At 47.9% G+C, this 13,451-nt stretch overlaps 1 protein-coding gene and 1 long non-coding RNA gene across 5 annotated transcripts in view; one reads left to right on the top strand and one right to left on the bottom strand.

Annotated features, from left to right (window-relative positions):
• The window catches only part of LOC142819350 (uncharacterized), a 64,405-nt gene that overhangs the window by 18,662 nt on the left and 32,292 nt on the right, over positions 1–13,451 (bottom strand). The gene's annotated exons all lie outside the window — the stretch shown is intronic.
• LOC102453546 (galactosylgalactosylxylosylprotein 3-beta-glucuronosyltransferase 1-like) overlaps positions 1–13,451 on the top strand; it is a 42,953-nt gene that overhangs the window by 14,346 nt on the left and 15,156 nt on the right. For 2 of the 4 annotated variants that reach the window (XM_025188945.2, XM_006112244.4), the window contains exon 3: positions 4,566–4,668. The exons of the other annotated variants lie outside the window; for them this stretch is intronic. The gene's annotated coding sequence lies outside the window, so the exon portion shown is untranslated. The remainder of the gene's footprint in view (positions 1–4,565; positions 4,669–13,451) is intronic. 4 annotated transcript variants of the gene reach the window in all.

Genomic DNA, 13,451 nt, shown 5'->3' with positions numbered 1-13,451 from the left:
TTATCAGAGCGCCCACAGCTAGATTTTGTTTCTAGTGGTGGTGCACGTTTGCACTTCTCAGTGCACATAAAAAATGTATTCCTCACCTGGATGGAAAAGATTAGAGGGAACATTGGTTTGGGGGTGGGGATGTTGCAATGTTGTCCCTTTCTCCCCCCTCCCTCCTTCCACACCAGCTCTGGGCCTGCTGTAATGTGGACCTGAATGCGCCTCCCCAGTGCCTGGTAGGATTCCCTGCTATGGGAGTCGGATGACCACCAGGATCCTGGGGCCAAATTTCCCCTGAGAGCAGTGCAAATCGCTTCCTACTGGCGTTCAGAGGTACTTGGGCGAAGGGGCGATTTCACAGAAGGGGAGGGGTCTCGTTTGAGTTACTGGCTAGTACATTTCCACACAAGCAGCTGCTTCTGCCCTAGCCCTGCCTTTGCTTGGGGATGGGAAGACATCTGTCACACATAGGGAAACGTGGCACGTGAAGCACCACAGTCACAGCTGTGAAGTGCGTGTAAGGGGGAATCGACCTTTATGTTGCACATTAGGATGCCAATTGTCCCACTCCACGGAGAACCATAATAAGACGGAGAGTACCCAGGAGGGATGTTTTACTACAGACAAAACCATCCACCAGTCAACAGAACATGCAGACTCCTAATCTGAGAGAGGAGTATGAGGGGCCTTTTGTTGCTTCTCTCTGTCTGTAGCATTGTCTGTCTTATCCAGAAGGTCTAACTACCAGAGATGCCGGTCTGTCCCACATTCCCCACCCAGGACTGCATGCTTGCTCCTGAGGAAAGTGGATGTGATCTTCTGGAACCAGCAATCCACTCCAGGGAAAACGAGACTTGGAAATCCGTGCTAAGCCTTGGACTGGGACATCAGGAGAGAGCTCCAGGGAAATCAGCCAGCCTGCCCCAAAGGGGAATAGGAAAAGAAGGGGGCTGAGTGAGAAGGTGGCCAATGCTGGAAATAAGATAGAACTAGAGAGAATGTGCTCCCAGGAGAAGGAATCTCAGGGAGAGACAAGGGTTTCTAAGTTTGAGTTTTCACGTCTACATAGCAGGGCTAAAGTGGAATTAAGCGACAACTTCAGCTGTGTCAATTGCATAGCTGAAGTTGAAATAGCTTAATTTGGCTTTTGGCACTGTCTCGACAACAGGAAGTCGAAGGAAAAGCGCTCTTCCTTCAACTTCCCTTGCTCCTCTTGAAATTAGGGTTACAGGAGTTGGGATAGAGGACTTTTTACTCTGACATTGTTTCAAAGTAATGGCTTACTGGATAGACGCGCATTGTGATATTTTGAAATAGTACCACTTATTCTGAAATAACACCGCTGTGTAGACATACTCTTAGAGATGGGTCAAAGCTAAATCCCTGCTTCCAAAAACTCCCAACTGTCTGTGAGGTTCTGGAATGGATTTGGGGCCAATCAAAATCCCAGGTCCAGATACCTTAGCTTTGGGATATTTGAGATCCAGATTCTAATTTAGTGTTTCTAAACAGCCAATGGTGTTTTAGTGCCAGCAAATTAATTAAGTGCCAGCAAATCAAAAGCCGACTGGCACTTAAGTAATTCTGCTCTCTGAGACAGATACACAAATGGACAAATGAGCGAGAACGTGGGGGGAAGTTCAAATCCAGATCTGAATTTTATAGCTCTGGGCTGTCTCTCATTAGAAGGCTGCTGCTCATCTTGCCTGAGAGAAAAGAAAGAGCTTTTGTGATGTCCTCTGAAAATATAGATGGTGATTCCAGGAAAGCCTGGTTCCTCTCTCACCTCTGGCTGGAGAGTCCCTGTTGCCTAGTAATTCTGCCCAAGATCAACTCTTGGCCTGCATTTGAGCAGTTTGATAGCCCTTCACCCTCTCCCCAGATGCTGCATATGGCAAAGGGTAGAAAGGAATGTGTGTTCCATCTTGCTGAGGTTACCAGTGGTTCTATGACTAGAAATCAGAGAGATGCAAAAATGTGAGGAGAATAATCTGTTTGTGGTTCTGTCATCAGCATGTTGTAAACAGTGTACAACGATGGCTGGTCTGTGCAAAGATAATTTTGTAGGCTAAATGGGTGGAAAGAATATAGAAATTGCCATCTTGGCATATCTAGTCCAGCATTGGCCTATGCATCAGGCTACAGAGGAAGACTTAGAAAAATAGTCATATCTATTCACACTGAAAATGGATGAAAGGTGATGGAATTTCCTTCATGACTCCCATTCCTGAGCACGTGTAATCATGAAGGTGTACAAGTGTGCCTCTGGGCATAGTACAGCACCTATTGACTTCCCTAGAAAATTAGCTTTCTGTCTCTTCTTATGAGATCTTCCAACTTGAACAGGGGCACTGGAACAATTTGTAGAGTAGATGTGCAGAGAGCCACTGAGCCGAACTTCAAATCTTTGTATATGGTAGAAACCACTTCAAGCCAGAGGGTGAGGCAGCACCCCTATTTCCAGCACTTATGATCTTGAATCTGCTTTGGTCCTATCTTCCCAACAGGCACAGATTTACCGTCTGTAGTAATGTTTTTGTTTCCTCCTTTTGCAAAGCAGAACTTTTCAGGAGGGGCTTTTCCTTTTTACCTCAGCCTAGTAGGCTACTGGCTCGCTACCTTCCTGACAACTCCATTCCCCTACTTCTTTCTTGCCCTTTAATTTCACACCCATGGGGCAAAACCCTATACATTGTTTATGCTGCTTTTCATCTCCGTCTTGATCAAAGTAGGCCAGTTCAATAACTGACATTAAAGATTTAATTTCTGCTGGAGTTTTCTGAGCAGTGGACTACGGAATATCACTGTAACAGAAAATTTACCCCCTACCGCATTTCCTCCCAGAGGCATTTTTAGGTGTCTGCACAAGATGGTGATGATGCTAGATAATAAGCAGCAGATCTAATGTGCTTTAATGAATTTATCCCAAGGAAGATTTGAGAACCAGCTCTCTGGGTAACTTGTATGCCACAAAACTACTTCAAAGCCCCAATGTTCATCGGGTATATTATTCCTTGCCTTCTGGAATAAATGTGTCACCTTTTCCAAGACATAGTGCCTCTTCCACAGCTAACAGACCATATCTGGCATGTTTTGCTGGCTGCTACGGCATTAGCATTGGCTACTTTCCCCTTTATGTCAGTTCTAGTTCTGGCCACAAAAAAACTTGCATCCAAACTCTTCATTTTCATTCTACTTTATTAATCATGCAATTCAACCATCATTCTCCAGTGAAAACAGTAGGGCTGCATCTAGACTGGCAAGTTTTTCCGCAAAAGCAGCCGCTTTTGTGCAAAAACTTGCCAGCTGTCTACATTGGCTGCTTGATTTTGCGCAAAAGCACTGACATTCTACTGTCCAAAATCAGTGCTGCTTGCGCAAATGCTTTAACGTTCCCGTTCGGGCAAAAGCCCTTTTCCAGAAATGTTTTTGTGCAAGAGGGCCAGTGTAGACAGCTAAAAACTGTTTTGCGCCAAAAAGCCCCGATGGCGAAAATGGCAATCAGGGCTTTCTTGTGCAAAACTGCGTCTAGATTGGCATGGATGCTTTTCCGCAAAAAGTGGTTTTGCGGAAAAGCGTCCGTGCCAATCTAGACGCTCTTTTCCGCAAATGCTTTTAACAGAAAAACTTTCACGTGGGCACATGAACACTGCCATTGACTCTCGTGAGATGGCTGACATGCTTAAAAGTACACATTTAAGTCCACTGCAGCTGATCTAGCAAGGGCTCTCTGCTGTATGATTTTTTTGCCATCCAGAAGGAGTGTATTGCATTACTATAACCAAAGCCTTTATCTTTGCTCTCTCTGGGGGAGATGGGAAGGTCCACTAGGTAAGAGTTTGTACACTGCCTCTGAAAGTAGGGAAAATGAGCAGAATAATCAATCAGGATAGTGCATTAGTGATAGCAATGTCCTCTGGAGACTTGCATTTGATGCAGCTAAGATCAAAGCCCATCTCTGCATCCTGGCTGTTGCTAGAGGTGCAGTGTCAGCCTTTGGACTCAGTATTTTAAGAAGGAGTTTGTGATCAAGGGCATGCATGGTATTTAATTATCCCCCAAATAATGCTTAATGTCTCTTTCTCTTTGAGAGTAATTCCTCTCAGCCTTTGATAATGTTCTGGAAGTAAATGTCGTGGGGTTTGCCTTTCCTTCTTTACAACCAACACGCGAAATGACAGCTACCACTCCTGCCGAACAGGCATTGTGGGCTAACACAGTAGGGAAAGCTCTGAATGAAATGCACTAGTACACTGGAACTATCCTGCTTTGCTTTTTGCTTCCTTAAAAGACTTATTCTGCCACTCAAACAAAGCCCCTTTCCTAACCTTTGATAATGCAGCTAGTGGGGCTGTTTGGTGCCGATACATTTAGAATGAATGCTCCATCATAGCCACTGTTGCCTAAAAAGGATCCCTGCTCTAAAAGCATTTGGTAGCAGAAGGGGAAAAATCTTGGTTTAGACAAGAACCCGAAACTAACTCTGCTGCAAATTGGGTATGATTCTCAGGAGAGCTGGCTCTCTCATGAGACAGCTATCCTATCTGTTTGGTTTTGAACTGTCATTCTTTCTCCAGGTATGTTGGCACTTCTCTTTCAATAAGAAGCACAGATGCGTGGAAATTAAAACTAGGCCCAAAGCCGCAACATTCTGAACCACCTGAAAGTTCCAGGGTTCTGGTAAGGCCCAATGCAGATGGGGACCAGTTTGGTTTGGATTTAGGAAGATTTGGGTCTGACTCGAACCTAAAGAACAGGTATTTGGATTGTGCCAGCTCTAAAAATAAAACACTTCACAGAACTTTCCATTTCCCCCCCCAACCCTGGAAGGTTCTACGTGAGTGGGGGACAGAAAGTTGGTTCTGCACTTATCTGAACTAGCTGTGTCGATCCCTTGTTCATAGCCAAAGTAACCGCTTACTGTTCCCTTTCTACCTAAGTTGACAGGGAGAGGCATGCCTTAGCACAAATGTGCTGGATGACCTGGAACTAGCCTGAAGGTTTACATTAGCTGCCTCCAAATTTTTTCTTGTGAGTAGGACCCAGTGTAAAAGAACCCTGCCCTCCCCCTAACCCTCCTGTATACGCCACTTAGAAACGATCAGCATGGCTGGGACTCATCTGCTTTCTCAGGAAAAGAGCCAAGCAGAACTGCGCACAGATCTCATGGGCAGGGGCTGGAGGCCAGCAGTGGGGTGAAGGGAATATCCTGGAGTTCCCAAAAGAAAAGCCCAGTTTCTTGTCTGAAGTCACTGCAGATCCCTAGGGTTGAAGAAAGATTAGCAGAAGAGGTATGTGAAGACGGTGCCTTTCGAGAAGTTGTGGGGTCAGGCAGGAACGTTTTCCTCCCAGTTGACTCTCACCCTGGAAGGGCTCCCACCCCAAGGGCAAACAACACTGAAAACTGCAGCTTAGATGTACCTAAGCATCTAGTCCCTGTAAGTGTTAGCACTAGAATGCCTGCCCTACGGGGAGGTCAGCACCTGCGGTCTCCCCTCCCCATATTCTTAACCTCTGTCCTTTTTAGCATTGCAGCTATCCAAGCTCTTGCAGTGAAGTGAACCTCATGCCCTTTTTCCTAGGGTCAAGATCCCTTTTTACAGGTGAGAGGAAAGACTTGCTCAAAAATCACTCAAAATCAATGACAGGGTAAGGACCAAACCCCAGAGCACCTGTCTCTACATCACAAGAGTATCTTTTCCTTGCGGGCATTGCACCGGGCAGGAATTTTCTCCTGCTGGTGGTGCCCTGGCTGGAAATGGAAAGGGTTAGATACACTCCTTCCCTGCCTCATTTTTCTAATTAAATCCTCCCTCCTGACATGCAGCATCTTTCCCTGCTGTTTGCTTTTCAGAAGCCAGCTCCAGCAGAGTTCAGGGAAGAAAATGCTGCTACTCAGCCAAAGAACCAGCTCTGCCTTCCCATTTCCCATCCCCCTCCCAAGCTGTGGCATCCCCTCCTAGAACTGAACCCTTAGTGCCTGTGTTACCTCTAACCCAGTATTTCAGTCCTACAATGCCCCCATTCATGCAGCACTGCCTCAGGGAGAGGATCCTCCTATTGGGGAGGAGGCCTGTAAAAATGGGCCTCGTTATCATGTTCATATAAATCGCGTTCTGCAGCTTTCTTCCATAGCAAGCCTGTGTCATCTACTTATGTGCTTCTTTAAATCCCCTTCATGTTTTATTTGTGCATTCAAAGCAGGCAGGAAATACTCTAGTCAAGGGAAATACAGCAGCTCCTCAGCCCTATAAAACTTGACGCCTCTGCTCCTGACCCTGTGGGATGTGATGCAAAATCATGGGGCAGAGGGGACAGAAACTTCCTGTCGATTTCAGCACGCCAGGACGGAGCTGTTGCTGAGTGCCACCCATACAAGAGTTGTCATGAATTATGCATTCCTGGCTTGAAGGGAGGTTGGCCTCATCAATAATGAAGACTCACTGCTCTGCCTTCAGCACTGCATCCCTAACGCCTGCAGTTGGGGGATTGGTTAAATCGGCAGGGACGTCCTCAAGGTTCTCCGGGGCCATGGGGAGAAGAGGCTGCAGAAAGCAGGCTGATGCATGACATTGCAGAACCTTCCCGGGCATACAGAACGTGAACCTGTACAGCCCCCATGCTGCTCTGCCAGCAGCTCTGCTCAAGTGCTCATGTGTAGACACACACGACACAAACATACAGCCAGAAATGAAGGTGCCCAAAATGACTGGGAATTTTTGAAAAATGTGGTTTGAGCAGCTGACATTCACTCGGGGCACTCGCATTAACAGACCCTTAAAACTTCCTACCTGTCAGGGTGGTTAAATGCTGGAATAAGTGGTTTGGGAAGGTTGTGGAATCTCCGTCACTGTAGATATTTAAGAACAGGTTAGACAGACACCTGTCAAGGATGATCTAAACAGTACTTGGTCCTGCCGTGAGGGCAGGGGACTAGACTCGACCTCTCAAGGTCCCTTCCAGTTCTAGGATTCTTTGACCCTAGATGTATGTATCAGGTGGTTGGATATTACTAGTAAATGGCTCTTCCCTTCAGGGTGACAGTCTATGGCCTGGTCTACTCTACATAATTAAGTTAATTGATGTTAGGTCAAGTTCAGCCTCCCTATTAATTGCTGTAGTTTTTCAGGTCTATTCAACTGTAGCAGGTTCACTCACTTTTCACACGGCTTCTCACTTTTTTGCCTGGATGACTCCCTCAGGGTGGCTTGTGGGGAAGTCACCCGCCGCTCCGACGTGCCCCCTTTGGGTGAGGTGTTCTCTTCAGGTCACTGCCCTCTAGCAGTGACCACTCTACTGTTCGTCCACGCCCCCTTCTGGGGGCGGAGGAGTCACTGTTCTTCCGGTACTCCCAGGGTCCTCCATACTCCCGGGACCCCTAGCTCTTCCCAGGATCACTCAGCTCCTTCCTGAAACACCCAGTTCCTCAATCTGCCCAGGTCCCTCCTGCACCTCTGCCTTTGTGCCTTCTGGCCTAGGGCTTCCCTGGCTTGAGCCCCCCAGCCTACCGCAGCTGCCTCCATGCAAGCCCCCAGCCTTCATGACTGCCTCCATGCAGCACTGGGCCTCAGGCCGGGTAGTCTGGGTTCGCTGGGCCCAAAGCCTGCAGCCCTGTGGTAGCAGACAGGCAGAACCCTCACTTCCTACCAGGAGCTGCTCTTATAAGCTCCAGCTGGGCCCTCCTTAATTGCCCTCAGCTGGGCTTCCCCCTGACTCCAGGTCTCCCAGCCCCTTAAAGAGCCAGGACAGGGCAACACCCTGCTACACAACCCTTCTGCCAGTGTTTCACATCCTCTCCAGTAGCACTTCCACTGACTTCCATGGAGGGGTAAAGAGCCTGCACAGAGAGAGGCAGGGCTTGCTGCGTGGGTCTTAGGCTGCCCTTACAAATTATGGGGACCTATGGGACCTATGCAACTAGGGGACCTCTGCAAGGCTTCTGCCAGGGGCCCAGAGCTTTCCTCCCTCCCCTCCCCCCCCCCCATACAACTTCTGCTGGGAGCCTGGGCCTTGAGGCTTCCCTTCTCCTCCCTCCACCCCGCCACCATTCCTTTTCCCCCTCCCACAGTTCACCAGGATCCAAGCGCTTCCCTGAGGCTGGAGCAGAGCTGCAGAGGCTGGGGAGCAGAGAGCCCTCACTGGGCAGCTGCTGCTGGCTGAGAGGAGCATGTGAGCGGGGGTGGGCAAGGGATGGGGTGGAGGGGTGGGAACAAGGCAGGGAGAAGCCCTGCAGCAGACACAGGGAAAGGCTAGAGAGGAACCAATAGAGCTGGTTAGTGGTGTCCTCAGGTATACACGCCTGCATTGCTGTGTAGGGGCACCTGAAAATTTGGACCCATGCAGCCGAGTATTTAGTTTATGCCTAGTGACTGCTTTGGTGATGCTGACAGATGATATAAGTAGCAGTGTCTACGCAGACACTGCATTACCCTAACTACTCTGCCATAACCCCTACACTTCTTCTGGAGGTGCAGTTACGTTGCTGTAGTAGGGCACTGAGGGCATGTCTACACAGTCATTATTTTGGAATAACAGCCATTATTCCAAAATAATTATGCAAGTGTCTACACAGCAATTCCGTTATTTCAAAATAATTTCAAAAAAACAAAAGGGCTTATTCCGACTTCTGTAAACTTCATTCCATGAGGAATAATGCCATGTGGATGCTCCACTGCTGCTATTTCAAAATAGCTCCTCCCCAGGGCCATTCAAAGGAATTACTCCCCAGTGCCTCCTGGAGCTCTAAATCAAGGTAGCGCGTCTACATTAGGGGAGCCTGCCTCAGACTAATTTTGAAGCTTCCCTGAAGTGTAAATAAGCTATTTTGGAGTATTTCTTCTGGAATAGCTTATTTCAAAATAAGCGTGCAGTGTAGACGTATCTTTATATTGGTAGGAGCAAGGCTGTAGCACATACATTGATGTAATTGGGTAAGCAGTCCTACATCGACCTGACTCTCTAGTGTAGACCTAACCTAAGCTTACAGATCTCGAGGGCAGACTGCCTACCCCAGTATTTCCTTGGACTCTTCTCCTCAGCATTTCCCCTTACTTTGCTCCATTCCCCTCTCTGTCCCAGTTTGTATCCTCCATTAGCTCTGCCTTCCTTCCATTCTCAACCCCTGGGGCATCTCTCTCTCTCTTCCCCAGCCCCTTGGTGCTCCCAGGAGAGGCTCAGAGAATGGGTTCTGCTCCCTCAAAAGTGATAAGTGTGTTTCAGAGAATGGGCAGCTGAGCCACGTGAGCGGAAGAGTGTCACCCTCCAAATGCTGGGTAGGGCAGGACCCTGCACTGCAGCCCCACAGCAGCTGCATCCCTTTTCCATTATTCCATTTCCCCCTACCTGTAGAATGGGGAGACTGACCTGGAACTCCTCCACCAGGCAGCTGGAGGGTTAATTAATGCCTGGAAAGTGCTGTGGAGTTGGGAAGCACTAGGAATGTGTTCTGTATTATTGATGCTGTATGATCCCACTTTTCCTTTGTTCTGTTGCATCCACATTGTCACTTTCCAGCCTCGGCCTTGCCCCGGTTATGAGTTTACAGTCATTACAAGGGCAGTAGACTAGGACGATGAACGACAAGGCTCTCCCAGACCTGGGTTTCCTGAGCACATGTAGCTGACTAGCAAACCCTAGGGTGCTGTGGCTTCTTCCTAACACAGCCCTCCCCAGCCTGGCTCTCCCTTGCCTTAACCTGAGTAGGCTTTCAAGCCATTTCCAAGGTCACCCCATAGTTTGGGTTCTCCCAAGGCTGCCATCTAATCCTGTTCTCCTGAGCACTATCCCAAACTCCACTGAGATGCCCACCGTTATATCTGATCTCAGGGAGCAATGAGGTTACTATCTATGCTGGAGTACATACCCTGCAAGCCTCCCTAGCACAGGTATAAACAGCAATGTAGACAGAGGGGCCTGGCTCAGGCAAGTGGTAAGACATGCCTGTGGGTATGTACCTAGCCACATACCCTGCAGGCTTTTTGTTTGCCCAAGCAGTGCTTCCCCCAGCTACACTGCTCTCTTTAGTAGGGTAGTGTCACACTGCTGCCTACCCCGCTGCTCTCCTCTTTCCCTGCCTAAGGGTTCAGTAGTGGGAACAGACTCTGGCAGCAAGGAGGCAGTAGGGAAAGGTCCCAGCAGCTTCTCCCTGCTGTTGGGACTTTTCCCTGCCACCCCTTTGTACCCCCTCCCCCGTTGCCAAACCCTTTCACTAATGTGCATAATTACATACCATACTGCAGATGGGCATGTGATTTTTTTTTCGCTGCAGCTCATAGAAGCGCATACTGGCCACGCCATTGCAAATGGTAGATGTAACACATACTGGCCACGCCATTGCAGTGTAGATGTAACTGAGCTTATTTTACAGGCGTGGAAATTTTGGGCTGTTTCCAAAATTAGAGCTGCCCTTTGTTAATATTGCATTTTGATAGCAAAAACTCTTCTGGGAGTTAAACAGGCTGGTGGCGGTCAGCTGTGATGGCGCCAATTGCACCAGATGCTCTGAGCAACAGTCAGATACTTATGGCTCCAGCCACAGACAAGACAAGAAACAGTCAAACCCCGCTCCTCCAGAGGGGGCATGTGCGCACACACACGCACACACAAAACAGAAGATTGATGGATGAAATTAAGCAGAGAGATGTGTAATTGGAAAGCAGCTCAAGAAGGTTACAAGCAGCATATTGAAAGCATCCATCAAGCATCTAGCTAATGTTGTTATGGGTACAAAATACAAACAGAGACTGCAGCAAGCACTAGAAAAAGAGGGGGAGAGCCTGGGATAGTTAGAAAGGGAAAAAAGCAAGGGAGAACATACTAAATAATAATACAATTAATATTACAGCAGTACTTACAGGCCCCTCGAAGTCAGAACAAGAGCTGTGCAAGCCCCTCCCTATACAATTTACAGCCCAGAATTGCTGGACAAAGTGTGTTATGCGGAGGATCAGACTAGATAGTGTAATGATCCCTTATTTCATCCAAGAAAATGCACTTCAAATTGGTGTAATAAAGAAAAAGGACGGACTGGAGATTGGAAGAGGAAAGTAATAGGGCTGGGAACACACAATTACATAGATTAGCTGTGTGCACAAACAGATGACTCCAAGCCAGTTAGAGGTTGTTTTTAATTAAAAATGTAAATAAATGCATCAAATAGATCTCAATAGGTCCCATGGGTCCCCAGCTTGGCCATTTGCCATCTCCCACAGGCAACATGGTATAGATGGATGTCAATGAGGTATCAGGAGCAGGGTAGGGTAGTGGTTTAGCTTAGGGAGCGTGTTCCATGCCTGTGGGACAACACAGAAGAAACTGTGCAAGCACCTGTGAGAGAAGGAGACATGGGGGTGATCAGGACTACAATTATTGTCAAGCGGCACTGATGAAGGACAACTCTAGTTCTGGGAACAGAAAAAACATGCAGCCTGGAGAAAGAGGAGTGAATGAAGCAGAGAGTGAAGGAGAGAACAGGGAAGGAGAGGAAAAGCGGTGAGAGAGGAAATGACTTGTTCAGACTCAGGAAGGGTGAAGAGCAGAATCCTCTGTGATGCTCACTGTAGATCTGACTGCTGGTTTCATGCAGTGCTAAGGTTATGCAGTTCTGGGCATTATAGAAAAAAACTGGTAAGGAGAAAATGAGCATATAGAACATTGGTTGCCAAACTTTTTAGGGCTGTGCCCCCCTTGCTCCTGTCTGTACCCCCAAGAATCAGGAGCGGGCCATGGCTGGGGAGATGCAAATTTGGGAAAGGGGCCTGAAGCTAGAGCCACAGGGATGGGGCCAGGGACCAAACCATGGACAGGAGTCAAGGATGAATACAGGGACAGGAATGGAGTTGCAACAGAACCATGGTGGAGGCCAGCAGCTGGGCCTGCATCTGGGTATGGCTCCACTTCTGGTCCCACTCTGCCTCAAGCTTCTGCCCTGGGCGGAAGGTGGGGCCAGGATCAGCCAAGAGCTATGGGCAGGGCTGGAGCAGAGCTCCAGGCAAGGAGAAGCTAAGTGCCATGCTCTACCCACCTCCCTTGGGAGCTGGCCCACTGAACCCATCAAGGGGGCCAGTACCATACTTTGGGGACCTGTGATATAGAAGTAAAAGAATAAAGAACACCTGGGCTGTGTCAACACCTGCGGCTTCTTGCGCCGCAACATCTTGCGCAAGAAAACGTCCACATTGCCATGTGTGCACTGTGCTTTTGCGCAAGAGCATCCATGGCAGTGTGGATGCTCTCTTGCACAAGAGCTCCTGCACAAGAGGGTTTACACCTGTTAAAAAGAGAGCGTAGCTCTTGCGCAAGGAGCCATCTCTTACCACGCTGTACTATAAATTTCCATGCGCAAGAGTGGGCGGGCAGTGTAGACGCTCTGTGGATTCTTGCACAAGAACGCCGTACTTGCGCAATAACCCGCCAGTGTAGACATAGCCCTGGGGAGCTGCACCCACAGATTCTGGCTCTGTGTGGCATTTGGGGAGCAGGAACAGGGCTGGATTTGAGGATATAGAACTAGAAACAGAATTTGTACACTCTGCTAACGGTCTTCTGCTCCCTTCTATGCCCTTGGTAACAAAACCGCATCCTCTACTCCTGGAGGAATTCTGTTTCACTGCATGTGCACAGAATTCATGTCCCCTGCAGATTTCTTTGCTTCCCTGCAGTAAAATGATTTCTCGCAGGGAATCAAAGGGAAGCCACAAGATCAGTCACATACCCCTCTCTAGGAGCATATGCAGGTTGGTTCAGGTACCCAGAGCAATCACCCGAGGGTAGAGGGATGCTGGGTGGGCACCCATGAGAGAGAGACTTTGTCCCTCTTAATTGCTATTGCAATGTGTTCAGCATGGAAGGGCAGGGCTTTAGGGTGTTTCTGAAGAGTTTGGTATGGGGCAGACCTTGTCCCATCAAGCAGAACAGAATGCAGCAGTCTGCTTGCTTTGTGAATTGTTCCCATTGTCTTTGAGAATTCTGCCCTCCCTCCTTCCCAGGTTATAAAACAGGTATAAACATTTTAAGGCTCCTTTATATTGTTAGTGTGCTACAAAGAACAGTATGGCCTTATAAAAGCCTATGTTGATTTAGACTAGTTCCAACCACTAACTTTTCAGAGTGAAAAAATTTCCCATCCAAACATGTTGTTTGCTACTTCCCTGTATGTAGTCAGTAGCCAATATAAATTTTGAGTTTGGTTGCTCAGCCTTCACTTGCTTGTCAGTTGCCTATGATGTCACACTGAGCGTACTGCTGCATATATTTGCCAACTAATAACTAGAAATAAAGGGTGAAACCTATCTACATTACTATGAGTCAAGGGGGTTTGGGATTTCCTCCAATACTCTCCATTCTCATTCTCCACCCATTGTGTTGTAGTTTAAATAAATTACCAAAAGAATTGAAACCAGGGTGATTATATTGCATTGCTTTGACAAATAAAATGTGCAGAATTTTAAAATATCGTGCGCAGA

This window comes from Pelodiscus sinensis, chromosome 1 (assembly GCF_049634645.1).
Source record: "Pelodiscus sinensis isolate JC-2024 chromosome 1, ASM4963464v1, whole genome shotgun sequence".
NCBI classification, from domain to species: domain Eukaryota; kingdom Metazoa; phylum Chordata; order Testudines; family Trionychidae; genus Pelodiscus; species Pelodiscus sinensis.
This window is presented reverse-complemented; position numbering and strand designations above follow the sequence as displayed.